A 21,652-nucleotide genomic window follows, 5' to 3' on the forward strand; every position below is an offset into this window, starting at 1 on the left:
TATATAGAGTAAATAATTCAAATAATTTAATAGCATCATCAGTTGTATTTGTATCCATTTTTTCAGCATTTATTCTGCATTTAAATCTTATTTCGCTTTATGCTGCTGCTGCCCCTCACATCCAGTTTTTAACTCACTCATCAGTTGTATTTTTATTTTAACTAGATTTGTTGTTGATATTTCTTGATCATATTTTATGGTTGAGTTTTGAAAATAAGTTGCTTTTAAAAAACAAAAATATAGTGTCTTTTATAAATATTGGTCAGCAGGGAGTGAGTTTGAGAGTGAAGAGAGATTTGGACTGTTATAGTAAAGGATTTTTTTTTTACAAAGAGTCGACACAGAACGAGGCAAAAAACATAGAGATTTGGTAAATATATGAAGTGTATTTCTTGGGTTAACAGATTAATAGCATTACAATTGATTTGACGAGCAGTAACAGTAACAAGTCATTTTTATTTTTATTTCTAACAGAACCACGTAAAGAAGTAAGTCTGAGTACCATTTAATAAATGAAACCTCTCTTCAAAATGTGGCGATGGGCAAAACAATCACTAAATAAATCTGGAACACATTTAAAGGAGTAACACGGAAAACCTTTTTTTTGTACGAATGAACGTGTAAGATGAAAAAATGTGTAGTTGTGAAGTATATGATTTTAAATCCATTCAATATTTATTGTAAAGAATGTAAAGGTGAGATATAAATAAACGAAAAACTAAAGGAGACAAAAGGGAAAAGGAAAATATATGAGGGGAATAATTATATGATTATTTGAATTAGACTTACAGTAAAGAGGCATTATGCAAATGAAGAAAACAGAATTCTATAATCAATTTGTTATACTGAACATTAATCGAACACACAGTCTGATGAAGCTTTATGAATCAGTGACCTGTTGTTTTGGCTTGGAATAATAGTTATTCAATGCAATTGATTATAGAGCAGAGAGCGACATGTAGTGGGCTCTCAATTAAGAATGCCGTTTTATGAAGCTTCATCGCCATCGATAGTTTCTTTCTATATATTTTGATCAATAAAAACCATAAATGTACCAGCTATGAAATGTTACACTCTTTGACAAAATTTAAAAAAAAATATTAATTTTAACCATCAGCTTCCTCTGCTGTATATTTGTGTAACTTTATCACATCCGACCCCGAATGTGTTTCCTTATCAAATATGCATAATTAAGCAGAGGTGAGTTCAGCAGAAAACAAAAGTTTATTGAGTACTTTTTTTGCTGACTTTTTCCATTAACAATGGTATTTTTGCCTCCGCTTTCTCATTTTTTTCACATGACCTGTGACTGCAAACACTAATTTCCCATGTTTAATTGGCTATTAAGTCTACAATTTCAACCGTGCTGGAAACCTTCTGAACACCTGATTACCTCTCATCGATTTATATGGAGGATTAGATACTTATTATAGTACTTATAGGCTTTTTGGGATCTTGACTCAATAATGGGTTATAGTTTTAATGTTACCGTGCACTCGTGAAGTATGCGCGCAGGACTGAGATGTAACCGATGGGCTCTGGTCATGCGATTCCATGTTCCCGTCTAATTATCTGAATTTGATGGATGTCTTTGATTAAATCCGACTGAGTCACTCTTTTATTCTTCCCTCTCTCCATCACGGATGAGTTGGAACACACACACACCATTAATGTGTGTTCCAGCGGACAGTATGGCACTTGAGTAGGTGAGAACAGATGAGCCCTGCTCTCAACGTTGATAAAATATATCCATAAATCATCTTCAGTTAGCCTGAAAGGCAAGGCCGGAGAGTCGCACACATTTTCACACGGATGAAGAGAGAGTGGAGGTGCAGAAACAGACGGAAAATCACACTTAGATTACTATAGAAATGTAATTAGTATTAACTATTTACTATACTTGTTTTTAAATAATAAAAATATTAATATTTAAAAGTTTAAAATAGCCAAATGGATCAACCCACAAACAATAACTATTAAGATGGTTTCACCTTATGTGACATTTCACAGCAAATAAAACACAACCAAGCACGAAATAAAAAAGTGCCTCTATTGGGGGTTCACACCAAATGGAAAATTTAACGCGCAGAACTGCCCTTTATATTGTTTGGTGTTATTTGGAATGTATGCTCCCTTTCGGCCTTGAAGATAACTCAAACTACTTGGCGTTGGGGGGTTTCTCCTTTAAGTAAGACTTTACTTTTTTAAGTTCAAAAACTATTTTCCTTCATCCCATTACCAAACATCGCACTAGTTAGAATAAAAGAGAACGTTAAAGCTAATCCAGAGCTGCTCAAGTGTCACGCTTTTGAGTGCGAAAATCATGCAATTTGAACCTCACAGCACACGCCACACTTGCCATTTCTCACGCTTATATTTAAAGATACAACACTCTATATTTATCTGTTTTAATCACAATAAACTTTCCTCCTCTGTGCACCACACACTTTTAACCAACGAGAAGCAACAAACGGAGGGTCTTGTCGTCTCTATCTTTCATGACACAACAGTTGTGTTGTTGTAAATCAGCGCATCATCGCCTTCTAATTCTTCATAATCAGGCTCTTTTACTGTTTAAAATATTTATTTATCTATTGATTTTTAAAAAAAAAAAACAGATTTCAATTTTCACCTTTCTCAATAGGTTTCAGATCAGTTAAAATGGAAGCAATAAATCATTACTTTCCATCAGTTGAATAACTTAAGAATGTTAATTTCTTTGAGAAATTGAAAGTTAAAACATCGTATATTAGCTATGACACATATATGTATGATATGTTAATGGAGCTATAAATCGATAACTATCCAAAAGTTACAATCATTGACCTTCTTAGATGTCTTGTAGATCCCACAAATTATCATGACATTTTAATGTTGACTTTTGGAGGAAATTAAAAATGTAATCATTATATTTTAACCATATTAGCAAGATGGGGTTGTCAAAGATGACAGGTTTATGAAACGATATATCCGTTTCTGAAACTTGGCAGCCCTTTTCTCTTCTTTGGTATTTCACACCTCAACATTGGATTAAAAATCTACGATTCGCTCAATGAACCACGGATTAGTTTTATTGTTGTTTCTGATTTCAGCAGTCTTGGGCAGGTTTTTCTGCAACAAGATGGTCCTGCATAGAGTTTGTAGAGGGATTTATAAAGTTTTATTTATCTATCTATTGAACTCATTTTCACAACTTTACAAGCTTATTTTTTTATAGTAAATCTGACCTAAACAAGCGTCTTGATGTGTCAAAAGTCAAAGGCTAATGTTACTCCACAGAAAATCCAAACATGGTTCAGACAGTTATAAGCAATACGACAGAAATTATATATAATCTTGTATTTCTCTGCAGCAACTGTTTTTTCTGAAATCAGAAATGTATAGGTATCAGCCTCTCATAAACATGAACATATGACAGCTCAAACTTCTTGTTGACTAACATCTTTTTATAGATGGATGGAAACTTTATTTATGTGCTTTCTGCACATTTGCCATGCAATTTTTTCACTTGTTGTGAGCGTGTGACAGCGCCCCACACAGGCCTGGCATGTATACTACAATGTTTTTCCTGCTCCCTTTTTGGACATCAGGCCACACATTCTAAGAAAATACATGCAAAAAAAGATCTTTGAGGTGGTGATTCAGTCTTTGCCACATGTCTGTCCAGGTTAGAACTCTGAATTGAATAGATTTAGAAATAACACCAACGACATGGGTATAAAACTGTATTTGGATATGACCACCAATGTAAGAAATCTTGACGTGTGATGCGCAGAATAGCTTCTGTTGCTACTGTATCCCTTCAGGGTGTCCAATTATGTTAATTCGGTCTGAAGGGAGCATGGATTTAAGTCACAACAGTATTTAGCTCATTTTGTGGATTTTCTGAAAACAACAACTGGCTGTGAGATCAGGAGGGATGAGGCGAAAGAGGAAAACACGGGGGGGAAAGAAAAAGAGTGTGACCGAGCAAGAAACTGGACCGGAATAAATGTCACACTCACTGCTTCATTACCGCTTTACTAACAAAATCATGATTTCAAGAGACAATGAGTGTTGAACTCTGGGTATATTTGATACATAATGCTAGACTCAAAGACAAGAGAACTGATTATATATATAAAGATACAGCTTTCATTTCTTTCAGTTGTGATATGAAACCAAAATTAAATATACTGGTTGAGCTTAATGATGTAGCCACAAACTCCAATCTTTCTCAGAATGAAGGTTTAACTGGTGATGGACTGATGAAGTTTCATGATGCAGTGTCCTTATTAAATGGTCCACTAGATGGCACTGTCTGCCTTTACTAAAGAAAACCTACTTATCTGGCTTACCCGGCAACACATGTCATAAAATAAAATAAAAACTTCTGTATACATTTGCATTTGTAACATTTAATTAAAGTAAACACAACCTTCAAATTAGTTTCAATGTCTCCACCTATTAGCATGTATCGTTCATTACTCCTCTCTATGTCATGCATTCATATATCTAGACATCATGTCTTGAAGCTTATATATAACGCGCACACATACATCTGCCACGAGTGATTGAGAGTATTGCGATGTCCTCAGACAGTTTTGACAAGCATGAAGTATTGCTCTGGCAGCAGCAAGAAGAATTACTTTTGACATTTGACACACGTTATTTCTCTTGCACAGTACATGGGTTCTGATGAAGCCATGTGATCCCAGCAGGTTTGTTGATGATAGAGATTAATTAGTAAGTAAGTGAAGTACATTCGAGACGAGGGCTGGATCTGGAGCGCCTCTGATGTTAACATGAATATAAATATATATGTTTAGATAAATAAAAATAAAAGCAAGAAAAATCAGAGTTTAAATCAAACCAGGTTTATGGAAGAACGTAGAAAATTGAGTGGCCAGGATGTAACAAAGATATAATACAGGATCTATCGTGATCCATTTTGGTTTACATTTATTTTGTGTTTTTCTCTTTTCATGAACCTCACTTTTGTTTCTACATTAACAGGTAAATGACACCCGTCTGGACACATCTGATATCAGCACAAACGCAGCCTCTACTTAAGCCTTCTGGTTCCAACCCGTGGTGTCAGATCGTCCTTATTCTTATGCTGGTAAAGTCCTTAGTTGTTCTTGTGTTAACTCTCTGGTGCTTTTTCCATTATTTTCCATGAGTATCCTCTATTTTTCCTAACTGTCTGCTTGTGTTGGCAGCTACTTTATCTTTGAAATTGGTTTTATTTCGTATCCATTTCAGATTCTTCCAAGGTTTCGTTTTGTTTTTTATCTTCTGGTTTGTGGCGCTACCCAATCCTCCTTGTCATTGTTTGTTAGTTTTTGTATAATTAAACTGTAAACTATTCTGTTGTTTGTGTCGATTCTCTCTGTCTCCATTCATTACACGCATTTTTGTCTGGTTAGTTCAAGGGTTTTCTAACCTAGACCAGTAACCTACTGATGTATAAAATCCACCTGAATGGTGCAGAAAACTATGGATTTGTTACCAAAATAGACAAATCCATGTGTTTAATATGACATTTAGACATAGAAATTGCTCTTCAAGTAAATATTTTTCCACCTCTTTTCTAAATAGAAACGACTGTCCGACCAGCAGTATCGTGCACAAATATATATTGGTCTAAAAATTGACATTAAATAATCATAATAATTAGCTAGATCCCGATACAAAATGTTACTATTACAGGTACCATTTAAACAATAAAAATAAATAAAATAAAGCTTAATGAATACCACTTAATGTATTTGGTTATAGGAATAATTAAAAAAAAATAAACAAATTAGACAATGCTTCATGAAGCTTTATCAGCCCATCACTAATTTAAACTACCTGGTAATGTTAAGTTTAATTTTTGGTTTTGCAAACAAATTTGGATAATATAAAAAATGACCATGCCACGGCTTATATGATAGAATTATAACTTTTTTATAAATATAAGTCAATTTTTTCATGAGCTTTAGAGCAAACTTTGGCTTACATTGTTGTTGTAGAGCAGGTTTGACTCACATATGCGATCCAACAGCAGAATACTACAGAGAGCTGTGGCATCAATACCACTACACAGTCAAGATCAAAAAACAAGACTCCTGAGGCTGCTGTGAAAGTGAGTGACGGCTTTTGATCGTTCTCTCTGAGAGCTGTTTCGCCGACGCGGATTAATCCTTCAACAGTCCCGTCGGGAACTCGTAACACTCACCTCCATTTTCAAGGACGCAAAAGACAGAAGAGGGATTTACTGTACCCGTGCGCGCTGCGAGTGTCAAGTAGCTCTTAGAATCACATAAATAGTGTGCGTCCACATCGCACTTACCACAGTCTATGTAGAAAATGGTGCTCCATGTCTTCTAGCAGAAACGTCCGGCTGGATAACTCACTGGCAGAGACTGTAGAGGAGACAGACAAGAGACACCAGTGACCGGAATGTTCTGTGAATATCATTTCGAACACGCAATTCAAGTAAAGACATTTTTCTGAGGACTTTTTTTTAGAATTACTTTTCTTTCTAACATTATTTTTTTCACTCTCACCATTATAAATTCAAATCCAAATATACTTATGATAAACACAATTACGAGAAGAGGGTGAATTAATTAAAAAAACACAAAACTCCCTTTTAACTTTTTTTTAAAATTTAAACAAAAACATCATATCATATGTTTAAATCAACAGTTGATAACTTTTTAGTCTGAAGCCAACCTCGGGCTGAGAAAATCATAGTCGTCCAATGATTCAATTTCAAATATAAATGCATATTTATAGTAAATATATTGGACAAAAAAAGTGTAAATCTATAATTCACACATGAAACTACATTTACATGATATTTATTATCATTAAAAAAGATGTGAGTGAAGAAAATATAATCACAAAAAGGTCAATATAGGTTATTTTTTTTGTTTTGTTTCTTTTTCAAAATTGTAATTGAACTCATACATAATAGATTTAAAAAGTTGTACGATTAAAGTAGAGAGAAAGATAATATTATAGGTAGCATTTAAACAACATATGTATAAAAGAAAAACAAAGCCTAATACATACATTTTAAACGTTTTTGATCACAGGAATAACTCAAATTAAAATAAAAGGCTGACAAAATGATACTATAAAACCGACTTTTATATTTACGTACGCTTTAAACAAACATGATCTGTGACTTTATAGTCACAGCTGTGTTATGGCAACATCTCAATCAATCTCATTGTATGCTTATGCAAGTTAAAGCTTTAACATTGGTTATACATTCAAACGACAAAAAACGGTTTTGTGGTCATATTTAAAGAAATCACAGCAACATCCTGCAAAGGACATAAAATTCCCACATCTCCACATCCGGTCATTTCACCTTAAAGAGAAAGTAAGACCCCCAGTTGTACATTTCAATCAACAGTTAATTTTAACAATAAAATTGTTAAATTAAAGTTAAAGTTAAATGCAAGCTTCTCTGGAAGAACTTAGTCATGTTAAAAGTAACTTTTCTGTCCTAAAATACACTCCAGTTATTGAAACGTTTTAACACAACTACTATAATTCATCCACGAATGTTGCCACGTGTGGATAGAATAGCCAACAATTATCAAAACAACTCCCAACAGAAAGACCGTGAATGTAAAAAATAGTCTTACATTCATGGTAGAATGATAATCTTTGACGTTATTATATCATTAAAACTTAAAGCGCTTGGTAGCTCTTGACATGAAACAAGCTCCACATGAAATCCACATGAGTCATCAGTCATCGCCTCGTAATTATCATCCTTGTGTCAAACACTCTCTCACTTTCGGCTGACTCGGCCGAGGGAAGCAAAACACGAGCACAAAGGGTTTTTTAATATGCATTGGGTGCTGTGAAGAGCTGCATCCGTGCCAATCCTACTGCCTTCGTCGTCCGTCAGGTGGATCGCGGCAGATGCTCTCGTGGGCTTCCATTGATTGGAGGCGAAAGTGCGTCTGTATAGCGGCAGAGCAATGTGTTGCCAGCTAGCTGCAGAGATAATTAGAACACAACTCTTTCCCCGTCCCTACAGGCCACAGTTCCAGCTGCTTTCATCTAATATAGGTCAGCACTGATGAAGCCCTCAGCGTGGACACCGATCAGCTGCCTTCGTCCGCAACATTTGTCATCACCAGAAGAATTGTTTTCAGCATGCTAATACTCCAGTGTACAACCAATGTACCTCAAAGAGTTGGTTTACAAGAAGGAAATACTACAAGCTTTTATTGTCTTTGAACCAGCATCCTGGTACAACATGAGCAATAAAGCTTTTACTCTGTCCACGACAATGACGTATGACAGATTCGTTAAGAAGCTCTTAAGTGCTACGATCTTCTTTAAAATGCCCTAAACAACGCTATGTTAGGAGGATGTGTTTCCTACAACTGACCAACTCAGCATCGTACTTGAACTAAGAGCGGGTCCACCTGTAGGCCCTGCTGTCACTGAGCCTGTATCATCCTTGTGGTCTTCCTTCAGTGCTGTATCACTGGGTGATATTTCGGCTCTGCTGAGCAAGATGAAACCCTCCTCTTGCTTGTCCGACATCTGTGTTTGATGTACTTGGCCCCTGGGTTACCAAAATGGTGAACCTCTTCCTTTCTACAGGGGTTTTTCCCAATGCATTAAAACATGCCATTGTGGTGCCTTTGCTCAAAAAGCCAGACCTCAGTAATTTCAGGTCTATTCCCAAGCTTCCATTCTTGACCAACAATTTGGAGAAGGTGGTGTCTGAGCAGCTGTCTTTGTTCCTGGATCAGAGCCACATCCATGAGAAATTTCACTCTGGCTTCCGTAAACATCACTCTACGGAGACAGCCTTACTGTAAATGTCCAGTGACATCATGATGTCATCTGATTCGGGTAAATACACTGTTCTAGTTCTCTTGGATCTGTCCTCAGCCTTTCACACAGTTGATCACCAGATCCTGCTGATAAGACTGAGGGATGAAGTGGGACTGTCTGGGTCTGTGTTAGAATGGTTCTCATCTTACCTTTCTGGGCGCAATTTCAGTGTATCTGCCAATCAAATGAGGTCTGAATCAGCGGATCTGTTGTGTGGAGTCTGTCAAGGATCTGTTCTGGGTCCTTTATTTTTTTGCTGTACTTGATTCCCCTGGGTAAAATCATTCAGATATTTCCTGATGTTTCTTACCACATCTTTGCTGATGACATCCAGCTCTACTGCTCTTTTGATCCAACTGAGCCCCTGAGGCTGAACAGCTTAGTCAATTTTCTGCTAGAAATAAAACAATGGCTGAGTGAAAACACTTTGCAGCTAAATGTGGACAAAACTGTAACTTTGGTTATTGCTCCTGATGATAAGGTTCCAGGGTTGAGTCAGTACTTGGGTGACTTAGGTCAGTCTGTCAAACTGAGCCTTGAGAAACCTGGGTGTTGTATTTGACAAAGACATGTCTCTTGTTCAACACTGCAGAATACTGACCAGAAACTGTTTCCTTCAACTGCGAAAAACCTCTAAACTTAGGAAGATGTTGTCACAACATGATCTGGATCTTAGAATCCATGCGTTTCTGTCTTCTCGCCTGGAATATTGCAACAGTTTGTTTTTATGTCTTAACAAGAAGGAGTTGTCTTGCCAGCAGTTGATACAGAACTCTGCAGTGAGAATTCTGACCCGATCTAGTAGAAGAACTCACATTTCTCCGATACTTAAATCTCTTCACTGGCTGCCAGTTTCTTTCAGGATCAACATTAAAATTCTGGTTCTTACTTTCAAAGCTACTCATGGTCAGGCTCCTCCTTACATCAGTGATCTGATCCAGCCTTACACCCCAGCTCGGGCTCTGAGGTCTGTGGATCAGAATCTACTGATGGTTCTTGAACACGGTTCAGGACCAGAGGAGAGAAATCCTTCCAGACTGTTGCTCCTAAGCTTTTGAACGATCTTTCTCTCGTTTTGAGGGAGTCTACTGACTCCTTCAAGAAACATCTTAAGACACTTTTATTTGTGCAGGCTTTTTCCCTGATTTGAGACTTTTGTTGTTTTCAGTGTTGCCTTGACCTTTTAACTATATATTTTATTGGGTATTGTTTTGATTGTTAAAGCGCTTTAAGACCCTTGTCTGGAAAAGCTTTCTACAAATATAAATTACTTTCTTACTTACTTACCTTATAAAAGCGTTACCAAAGCCCACACAGAGCTTCTTATGAAGCATCTTTGACTTGAGCTTAAGGTTCTCCTAAGAAGGCAGTTGAAAGGCGTCTGGGAAAAATCCTTACGGTTGTCAAACCCCTTTTAAGAGCCTTTTTACGTCCTTAAGAACGATCGAATCTAGAAAACCCAGCCAACGCAAGATATGATATTTTATTAATTGCCATTTAAAAAGGTAAAAAAACTGTGTAATCTTGATGTGGTGAAAAGACCAGAAATGCTGCTCCAATACACACTTTCATTCCTTTTGAAGATGACATGTTGGGTCAGTTTTAACTTTCAAGGAAACTTTGAAAATTCCTTGACCTGTACTGGAAGTTACGCTCTGCGACCCACTGCCGTGCGGAGAAAGTCAAAGTCGCACAGTGAGAGGCACCTCTAAAAAATAATAACTAGACTTTCAAACTCTTCAAACTGAAGCCAGACTCACTATTTCGGGAATGACTCGAGGCTCTGAAAAGAATGATCTTCATTTAAGTGGAAGTGTTTTTTAACCTACAATAAGAGAACACAACATAGAATGTATTTAAAGCAAATTAAAATTGCACAAAATGTTAAAAAGAAAACATTTATTAACAGATGGACGACTAACGACTTATTGGGTTGTGAACTTGGGGGTCTGTTGTGCGTCTACCCTGCAGTGTTGTATTATTTAAGCAACTCCACTCTTCAGTCTCTGTGCATCTCCTCTAGAAAATGAGCTGCAAAGAATCCTCAGTGGCCTCCAAAGCATTTCCCCTGCTTCAAAAAACACAAGCTTACGTTCACTCTCTCCGTCTGTCCCTGTACTTATATCAACCGCGTCATTTCCACAAAGAGGTTCAAGGCCAAAGGATACAGTGTTGGAAAGTGAAATCATTGTTGACTTCACCTTCAGGCTTCCGATGATCTTTCAATTGCGGGATCCATCTAATTGCAGCAGGGAAAAGCCTCCTCACCCACCATCTACATAGTTAACAGTCCAAAGTGGCGCTAATCGGTGTGAATGGCCCAGAGAAATGGCACTCGTGCCTCCACTGAGAGGCTCGCGCTATGTCGCATTGCAGGGAGATCCATGCCTTCTCGTATCTGCTCCGCTCTGTCTCACTTTTACACTCGCATATACCTAGGGAGGGCAACGCTATAGGGTCATGAAAGGTCTTTGGAAGACCGGGGCTACTTATGCAAATACAATCAATATTTGATGGTCATTTTCTTAAGTGTCTCCCTCCCTCCGTCTCTGATTTTTTTTTGCTCGGTCCCGTTCTCTCTACAAGAGACTGCAGTAGGGGCATTAATTAGGAGCAGACATGAGCCAAGGATCCCCCACAGGGCTGAGCAGCAAGGCCAGTTCACACAAGGCCAAGAGAGGACCGCTGTGGCCAAAACACTGCGACGACCATGGAGAGAGCATTTAGCACACAGCACTCAAAAATAACCTTCGCCGTTTGAAGGCATAGATGGAATACATTAGTTTAAACAAAAGTGTGAACGGTAGAAATGAAAATGAATCAAAGTACGACAGGAATAAAGTGCCTCAAGATTGAGTTTTCCAAGTGTTAACCAAAGGATTGTTCCCACCTCGGTTAGCAACATGTGTTCTCAGATCAAATACTGTTTAAAAAAGAAATGTTGCTTTTAAGCCCAAAAAAAACATCCCACTAGTGAAAGAGTGATTCTTAATTTAAAGACTGACACGGTGTATAGTGTGTTACCAAGTAAATGAAGGTATCAATACAATTGAGTTTTTATCATAAGGGTAGGGATAAGTCTTGTTTATATTTTATCCGGTACCAGTGCCAAACCTGTACCTGATCAGCAGTGTCACTGCTTAAAGAATGAATGCAACATTTGGCTCGAACTTACATAAATATATATATTTTTTTCTTCTCATATTGAACATAATTCAATTAGTTTGAATGTTTTACCAAAGTTATACACTACTTAAACTGGATTATTATTTCTGTTGATATCCTGATCTATGAAGATATTAGTTATTTAGATAAGAGAGGGAACATAGATTTTGGACGTCAACAATTGACAGTTTGGTAAATAGTAAAATGTGTTTTCATTTTTTGGCCCCTTGTCTGATTGAGTTAGACACCCAGTCTGGGTACACTGAGTTACTATTCCGTCACTTTTATTTTTGGGTTTAATAATGTCAATTGTAAAAGATTTAATTACTTTACGCTATTATAGTGGGGCTAAATTGTGTCAATTTTAGTTAATTGATTTACTGTTCTGACAGTATCATTTTGGGGCTACATTGTGGGTGCTTTAGTGGAGCTTTTCCAGGTGAGTTTCGATTTAGATGGAAAGTGCTGTTTATCACTGTCAGTGAAATATGTTTTAATACGTGATGAAGGTTTTAATTCTCGACAAAATGGAGCGAGAAGAGTGATTTCTACTGCTACCACTCCTTTCATCTCCCGGTGGTGCCCGTGCGATGTGGCCCGTATGCCATTGAGCTTCCAGATACCCATTACACCAGCCTACAAACAAAAAAAAAAAAAAGCTGCACTTGGGGAGTACTTGACTTTACTGCATACAATACAAGATTTGTGCTGCTAATACAGCACAAAACAGATTTCATGAATTGCTTTTAATCTGCGGGTTCTGCTGCAAAAAAGAGGAAAAAAGTACTTTATGGACCAAATGCGAGCATTAAAAAATATACAAATAAATTCCCAAACAATTGTGTTGGCTCATCAATATTATAAGGTAGAATTGTTCCTCAAACTTACCATATAATGTTTCAGATGAACTATACTTTACTAGTGTGTACTTGTTGTTGACAGTTTTAATGATGTTAATTCATTTACCCATAGATCTCTCATCACGATCATCTTTCGTGCTGGTTAACTCCCATTTGCCGAATGACAAGTAATCACCTCAGAGAGATTAGTTCCACAAACGGTCAGTGTCTGATGAACTAATCCTCAGTTAAAACAATTTATCTGCTCATCCGGATTTGGGAGGAATTAGCTGGCGATGTAATCAAATGTCAATTAAGAGTAGAGAATCCAAACAAGAAGATCAGATTTCAGATCATATCTGTTGTGCAAGCTGGGAGTGACTCGTGAAGGTGATGATTTTAAAGTGCTTAGTTGATACAAATCTTTTTATTGGAGGATTGGTTTACTTTGGGGCTCGGTCATAGATGGAAGCCATGGCTTAAACCAGGAGTGTCAGTCTCTGCAATGGGGTCTGTAATTTTAAACTCTAACCAAGTCGCTGGCTGAACACAATATATACAAGAATAAGAGTTTATTCACAACACACAGTCTACAACTAATTTCTAAGGGTAATTTTCAGCTTCTTTGTAGAGTCTAAATGCAGAAATTATGCTGTCAAAGGCTCAAAGAGAAACATTATATACAACAATGTCACTCTTTAGACACCTACTTAAGACACATTTATTTCTTTAAAAAGCCTGTTGAGTAGTATGGTATCAAGGATCATGATGTCATCTACATGTTTAGATAGGATTGAATGAGTATTTAAAGGTTTTCTGGGCATGATTTTGTCTAAGGTTGATACATGACCTATACACTAAAGTAATCTCTTGATTGACTGAAAACCGAAATAATAAGATAATAAAAGATATTTCACATGATGAATACACCATTATGAAAGCCTTAAATAGAGTCACGATAAGTAAGATTGGAAATATATGTTTCCTGGTCTCTCTGGAATGGAAGCGTTACAGTGTAACTTCAAAGTTGTGGCTTCTCTGTTTTGATGCTACCACATCTGTATTCATTATCATAATGGGGAGTTTCGTAGTCACATGAAAACATGTGTATAAGAGAGAGAACGTTGAATAGTGAAGAGCACAGTTAAAATTATCATAAATTCACATATTGCTACTCTAAGATCACATTCTTCACGAATCAGAGGGTTTACTTCTATTTGCTTAGCAAAGTCCAATATTGAAGACACGGCAAGCGGATTCTTAATAACGTCTTAGGGATTTCCGCAGGATTATATACAGACAACCCAAGCAACTTCTGTAACTCCAGCCATTTCCAATTAGATCCTATTAGCAGAACACTGACTTCAGCTTTCCAAACACCCTATAGGGTATTTCCATCGGCTTATAAAGTGCAATGGGGAAATTTCAGAGCTGCATGTGTTGAGCTATGTTTAATTTCCAATTCCTACACCATGTTGAAGTGATTTGATAAGGCCTTGAAACGGCCAGATCCATGGTTAAGCTCACACCCACAAGTAGTGGGATGGGTTGTGCAACGATACCGCTTTATTTATTCTCTTTGACAAACACAGTTTTAATAAATCTATCGTCAGAATACAAACAAGTGAGGGTCTTCAACCGACAGGAGAGTAAAAATAATAGTGAGAAAGAGCGGACAAAGATGTCTTTGAAGAGTGACACATGAAAGCAGAGGTACACAAAAGCTGAGAGAAAGTCTGCAGGGACTGCATTTTTTTTTTTACTATCTTGTTCTCTGATGTCCACATAAAGACTGAGCATGTGACTAGATTCAGTTTCAGATACACATATGGCAGCCAGAGTGAAACAATCTGTTGTTAGTGGCTCTATGGTGAGGTCCCAGCTGTTTTATAGAAGACATCATGTAGAAAAACTAGACAAAATCCAAGGAATATAGTATTGGAATCCTAAAGGTAGAATCAAATGATACTGAACAAGGGTTGGATGGACAGAAAATCGATATTATATAAATAGTCATTTCACCATACTATTTCATGAGGCTCAGATACAAACACACTGTCCTTGAACCCCCCAAAATATCTTTGGAGGTAGAAGATTTATTGAGATAACTTAACAGTGTTTCCAGAAAACTGATCTTTAAATAAATACACACATAGTCATCTTTTCAGTAGTGATTGGCTAAGGCTTCATGAAGCAGTATACGACACTACTTCATGGAAGCATGTTTCTTAGCCCACTACATGGCACTATCTGCTCTCTAATCTCTTGATTTGAACATCTATTTTATTGAGAGGAGGGACATCAGCTTAATGAGATCTAAAAACAAGACACTGCTTCCTGAAGCTGCATCAGCCCATCACTCTCACTCAGTATTTCTTTAGTCCAGCATTTTACCAGCAAAACTGGTTGTTTTTTAACAAGGTACGGCTTTTCTCAAGGAATTTTACGACAAAACGTTCTTACACCTGCTAAGACACTGCTTGGCTACTTACTTTACTGCAAATACCCTGCACCCTATTACATCATCTTCCGTTGGTTAGAATCTTTTCTCACGGGCGGATAGGACTTGGTATCGAATGTCGTTTCTTTTTTACTGTTATATATATATATATATATATATATATATATGCCACTTATCAAAACATGCTTTGTCTTTCTGTAACAAATTGATCCTATAAAACTTCAATTAGAAAATGCATCGTTCAGGAACAGATATTAAAGTATCAGTATCAGTACTGGAAATGAATATTTATATCGATCAATACCCTTTCTTTGACAGGAAATTAGTCAGCAGGGAAGAAAGAATGAATCATTGCAGAATTACTTGACTCCGTGAAGCACAAACTTACGGAGTGAACAAAATAAATCAGTATTAATGTTTGTCACCAGGTCATTAATTAAATGCAATTTTGTATTAAATTATTATATTTTTTAATGGATTTTTGAAAGGATTTGACAGTTTTTTTTACAACCCTAAAATAACTTGTGAAACTGGTAATTGTGCTGCAATGTACAACGTGCTGTAGAGTTTAATTCAACAATGGTTGGATCTAAGAAAGAAATAAGGAGGCTGTTTTATACGTAGCAATAGAAAAAAATCCCCCGAAGCTGTTCAGTCGTCTTAGAACTACTGACATAAATGGAGGTGAACCAGGGTACACGATGACATGGATGAGACAGGCATGAGTGAAGGACAGGAGAGCAAAGGTGAGGATGGATCAGGAAGAGAAACTGGGACATGGAAATATAGGACAAAGGGTTCCACTTGGTTTCTAAGGTCATTTAAACACATGTGAAGCAATGCTCACAGCTTCAGGATTTCACAAAACACATATTTTCCTATAATCTGGGCGGAACATTCAGTCCAGCTCTCTCTCTCTCTCTCTCTCTCTCTCTCTCTCTCTCTCTCGCTAACCTGACGGCTTGCCATTTTTCACAGTTTTACACACCTTCCTGATACTCCCCCTGTGGTTCTCATTAGTTGGTTCTGCTGCTTTTACTGAGAGCTTTTTCCTCCCAACCCCCTCTCGGTTTTTCCTCACTCTGTCAATCTGTCATTCCTGTTCATGCCTATAGTTTTCAACTTCACAATTATAGCCACTTCGGTTTGTTCAGCGGGATTTTGTGAAAATGTCATCTTGAAAAAAACAAATGACTCGCCTTTAATCAACATGTCAGACCGACATAAAGAGAGGACTGATCCAATGTTTTTACGACTATGACTAATCATCAGAATATTTAACTTTTGCTTAATAGAAATGGCTAATCAAATTCTGACAGCTTCAAATAATCGGCCACTTTTATGCGAAGCTGTTATTTGGAAAAATGCCCCTAAATGGAAACTCCAATTGCAACCTCTTGAAAAAAGCGGTGAGCATATTAAGGCTTTTTATTTTTTCGTCTGCAACAATTACAAACACGGCCTATGAATTCCTGCAGGGAACATTTTTGACTTCCTCTCTAATAACCCAGTCGGGTGACAAGGAATAACAGCACTGTGAGCCAAAACAATAACAACCAGAAAACAAATTTGAAAAGTTTAATGTGACCCGATATTGCCTGGTGTTATTCGCTAATCTCGTGTAGTAAAATGACTAAACTTATGATTTATTCATTATTCCGCTGCCGTCGCTGAGCTGGGATTCTGCCGTGAAGCCCGGAGCACCCAAACAAACCCAAATCTCAGTCCGACCTGTGCAACCTTTTCAGACGGTGTTGGAGTTATGGGCTTATTTAAAAGCTATGTAAATGTACAACCCTCTTAATTGAATTTCATGTCTTAATTTTCACCCTATTCTATGCATTGTGGATCATTACACGGATCTAAAAATGAATTACGGCTCATTTTATCTGCTTGCTAGCGTGTGAGTTTGTGTTATCAAATCCAGGCAATTTGGCAATTATGGCACACTCATATTCCCACAGAGGAGTCATGCATGAGAGTCTCAAGGCAATAAAACCGATTGTCCATTAGTGGCACTCTATTTGTAACATGACACCAGGGTTAAAGCTCTGGTTCACCATGTCACATAAAACCATGTCATCATCAGTGTCCAACCAAGCTCCCTTTTAGTCTGCAGTCATTTACCGTAACAGCACACGTAAGTCACTGCGGAATTAGTAGAGAGCCAATAAACCATAACATTCCAAAAGCTTTATTTAAAATGTAATATTTTTGGTGTATATTTGATTAAAATTGAAGATATTTTAATTTGTGTAGGGTTTTCTGTCCCATTATAAACCCTTTTTGCTTGACATAAACGAGCTAGACTACACACTAAAACAGTCACTGGGTTCAGAATTCTACATTACAATTTTTAAGTGACTTGCCCAGCTATATGAACTTCAATTTAGACAGTATCTCACTAGGTATTGATTTAATATCAAGCTCAGGGTATTTATCTTAGCATATGTCTGGTTGCCATAGCAATTCACCAACCAAATGGTTTTTAATGAATTACCCCCGCTGAGCTGCTCTGACACATTTCAAGCCACACACGTCTGGCGGAGATATATTCAGACCTAAATATTTTATTGCTTCCCGATATCATAAAATGGACACGCATATGAAGCTGCAAACAATATATGGTAATATATCTTCAATTCAATTGTTATCAACACAGGAGGAATAATATGCTTTTTTTTTTTAAGACAAGCATTTCTCACTTGATTTAGATGAATCGTTGGTTTAAAGCAGTGAATATGCGTCTGTTGCTATATTAAAGTGAAAGTTCAACCAACATTATTTTCAGAGTAATCCGTTCTTTTTTAGAGTTATAGATAAAAATGTTGTTCATTTTAAAGAAGCAACTGGAGCTCAGTTCTTTTGGTCTTTATCTTCTTCCAAAAAGACACTTGAAAACATCCAAATACCTTCATTGAGTCTCTAACCTTTAAGCCTCAACATAAGGAGTTGTTTTAAAAACACAAAAATGAGTTAAGTACATTATTTTGTTTGTTAAGTTTAACATGCATTCCATTAAAACATTTTACCAGCTAGATAAAAATGTGCATTTAATTGAATTAAATTAAAGTAAATGAATTCCTTTAACTGTTGGAGGAACTGGGGAATTGCTGACAAGTATATTAAAGTTTAATGGTTTAGAGGGGAATGTTGGCTTTTACAGCCCTTAACACAATAAAATGTTGCAGGTGATATAAACTGTATTATTCATATTCGTATGCGTGTTATGTTCTCTTTTTAAGATTGTCAAAATAAACATTTTAAAGTAGTTTACAGTGAAGTTTAATTTTGGTATATAATATAGATAACTCAATAATTCGAAGATGGATGGATGGATTATTGGATGGATGGATGGATGTCCAGCAGCAATAATACATCCTCCAGCCTCCCCCCCTTACGTAACTGTATACAGTATATAGAATACAACCAGTTCAACCAAATAACGTGTGTGCCTACAGGAATGGTATTATATCAATATTAGTGAAGAAGGCAGATCAGGTCTATGCTTGAATACCACATGTTTACTCTCTAAACTGCTTAATTATAATACGAATGTACATTTAATTTTAAATGTATCTTCAAAACATTCAAAAAAGACTTAATGAGTACATTGATTAAACACATGTTGCCGAGTAACTAAAAACCAGGGAACCTGACACTTTTCTGAATTACATTTCTGTCCTATTTTACAGAACAAGCAGTTTGATTTGGAGCCATTACATGCCTTCATGATGAAATTCATTGTGTCTTGGCTCTCCGTCATTTCCTCTCAGTTTACCAAAATGAAGCCAAAGGCAGCATCTCCCTGTGAGGTCTTTGAACGCACCACAGTTTCAATTCATCGTCATCTCTCCTTGAGATAAATCCAGCTCAGTGTGTCACAGCAGCCAATCACATTTTCTTGTGAATGGAATGGATTGTGATGGGGGTTTAATGGTAAAGGAGGAAAGCCTAGGGGGTCACGCAGAGGTTTCTGCAGATGTGTTTGTGTGGGGAATTATTCTTTGTTACCTTTTTACTGAGAGCAGCTTAAACAAATGACTTAACCTGAGAAAGACTTTCTCTCTACACACACAAGTGCGCACAAAACCTAATTGTATTGATATTAAATTAAATGTATGGATATTTAGCAGAGACTTGTGTAAAATACCACCATGCACAAATTAAACTAGGAAAATGAGGGGCAGGAGATACTTCAACAAACTACATATTAAACAAACTAATAATCCAACATTAGAAACCAACATCAAAAGACTGACCCCCCCCTGGACAACACTAGAGACATTTTTTTTTCATAAACAGTGTCTGGCAAAAATATAGGATCACTCATTTTTGGGTGGTAAATTATTTTTACAGTGGCTGAATTAAATTCAAGACGGGATGTTTTTTTTCTTGTTATATTTCACACACTACATTTTCTTTCCGATTTAAAGATATAAAATTTTCAGTTCTTAAAATGTGTTTTCTGATATTTTCTGTTAAGAACCGGAAAAAGTGTTATTCAGTTATGTGTGGCTTTCTGCAATCGTTACGTTATAATTTCCTGTTACTAACTGACCTCTGACGTACTTGATCTAAATATGATTTATTTTATTGTTTGACGTTGACGTGGATTTTCTGTGGTTTCTCAGTGAATCAGGAAGATTTTTTTTACCAAATTTTTCGTATGTTTTTAATATAAATTTGTTAAATCCCAACTCCATAATCAAAGCTATATCACTTGTATCATTTGATGCGATGATCTTTACTCCTGAACCATCTGACATTGCACAAAGAGTTCCTTGCTCAGCCCCCGCTCATAAAAACAATATCATCTCAACCACACGCTTGAGACCTCTGCTCTACAACTAGTCCATCTAGGCAAAAACACAAAACCAATCACTATCTCTTCATTCTCACACACCTATTAATGTCACAAATACAGTATTTTACAGGGTTTTAAAAGCATTACAAGTGTTTTTATATTTAAAAAAACATTGAAATCATTGTTTTCTTAAAAAAATATCATATTCTGCAGTTAATTTTTCCATTGTGTGACATTTCAAGCTTGTAGAATGTATGTCTTTTATAAGGTTTTTTTTCCAAAGATTTACACCTGTCGTTGTGCCGACTTGTACAGCAGTCAAAGTGAGATCCTTTCATTTATTCATGCCTTCATTAACATTTCATTTCATTTTTATCTACCGCTGATTACCTCCTTGTTTATTTACTGCTTTAAATTATTTTTAAATCAACGAAGCAGTTCATCCTTGACACGAAACTAAGCAGGATTCACGTAAGAACCAGCACAGGAGATACAATGTCAATCTCTAGTGTGCACCATAAAGCACTTTTTTTTTTAACTCCTTTTTGCCCTTTACTCAAGTCTCTCCGAGAAGAAAACAGGTAACCACGTTTTAAGGCATGTTTCCAACACTTGAGTTTTTTTTAATATTGTACATAAGAATCAGGAAATCACACGCAATACGCGAGTCAGCCCTTTAAGTAAATCTTTACAAATAAACCATACTTACTTTAAAATGTGCACTCTGGAATGTGGACACACAGTTCACAGCAAAAATATTCCCAGTTCCTAAGCCATGAGGAAGCTGGTGTCTCTGTTTGCTGTTCCAATGGTGAATAATGCATATCAGTGTCGGATAAATTTGCATCCTTAGCTGAGACTATGACAAGACCAAGACTTTTCTGGATTAAGACCTTGATCGAGAAGAAGATAATCCGAGTCAAGACCAAGACTCTTTTTTTAATTGGGACTGTGAGTGAGACAAAAAGGAGTAGAGGCTGAAACATTTCCAGATTAGGACCAAGACATAGACAGTCCAAGTCAAAACTGAGACCTTTCTAGATCCAGACCAAGACCAGTCTCAAGGACACAAGTGTCGGATATTGTATTTTTTAATAGAAATAGACTGTACTTTCCTTTCCTAAAGACAATCTAACGTTTCCTCTACCTTTACAGCTATGGGGAATCAGAGTTAAAAGAGACACCTGAGTTCGAACAGGAATCCAGCGAGCTTTGACTCATCAGCATTCAAAAAGAGGATGTAAAGTGTAAAGGAAAGACGAAAAGTTAGCACTAATTAGCATCAGAGGGCGAGACTTGTGACAAAAAGAGAGAATGTTGCATTTTTCACAATTCTCCTTTGGTCCTCCCTTGTTCCCGATATGACCCTTTTTTGTTTTTTTTAATTAATTGGCTGTCACGGTGTTCTACGTCTCCTTGTACGTTGGCAGCCAGCAGGGCAATTGTCGACACCAGACCACAGTGAGGCGTGGTTGCCCCCGGCGATGAGCAGCCGCATCATTAGAGAGAGGTGATTATGTTGTTTCCTGTGACGAGCCC

General features: G+C 36.8%; 1 protein-coding gene across 1 annotated transcript in view; it reads right to left on the reverse strand.

Annotated features, from left to right (window-relative positions):
* The window catches only part of dlgap3 (discs, large (Drosophila) homolog-associated protein 3), a 77,465-nt gene that overhangs the window by 48,229 nt on the left and 7,584 nt on the right, over window positions 1-21,652 (reverse strand). Inside the window, exon 2 of the mRNA XM_087787557.1 lies at window positions 6,317-6,389. The gene's annotated coding sequence lies outside the window, so the exon portion shown is untranslated. The remainder of the gene's footprint in view (window positions 1-6,316; window positions 6,390-21,652) is intronic.

Source organism: Callionymus lyra, chromosome 3, assembly GCF_982586985.1.
Source record: "Callionymus lyra chromosome 3, fCalLyr1.hap1.1, whole genome shotgun sequence".
NCBI classification, from domain to species: Eukaryota; Metazoa; Chordata; class Actinopteri; order Syngnathiformes; family Callionymidae; genus Callionymus; species Callionymus lyra.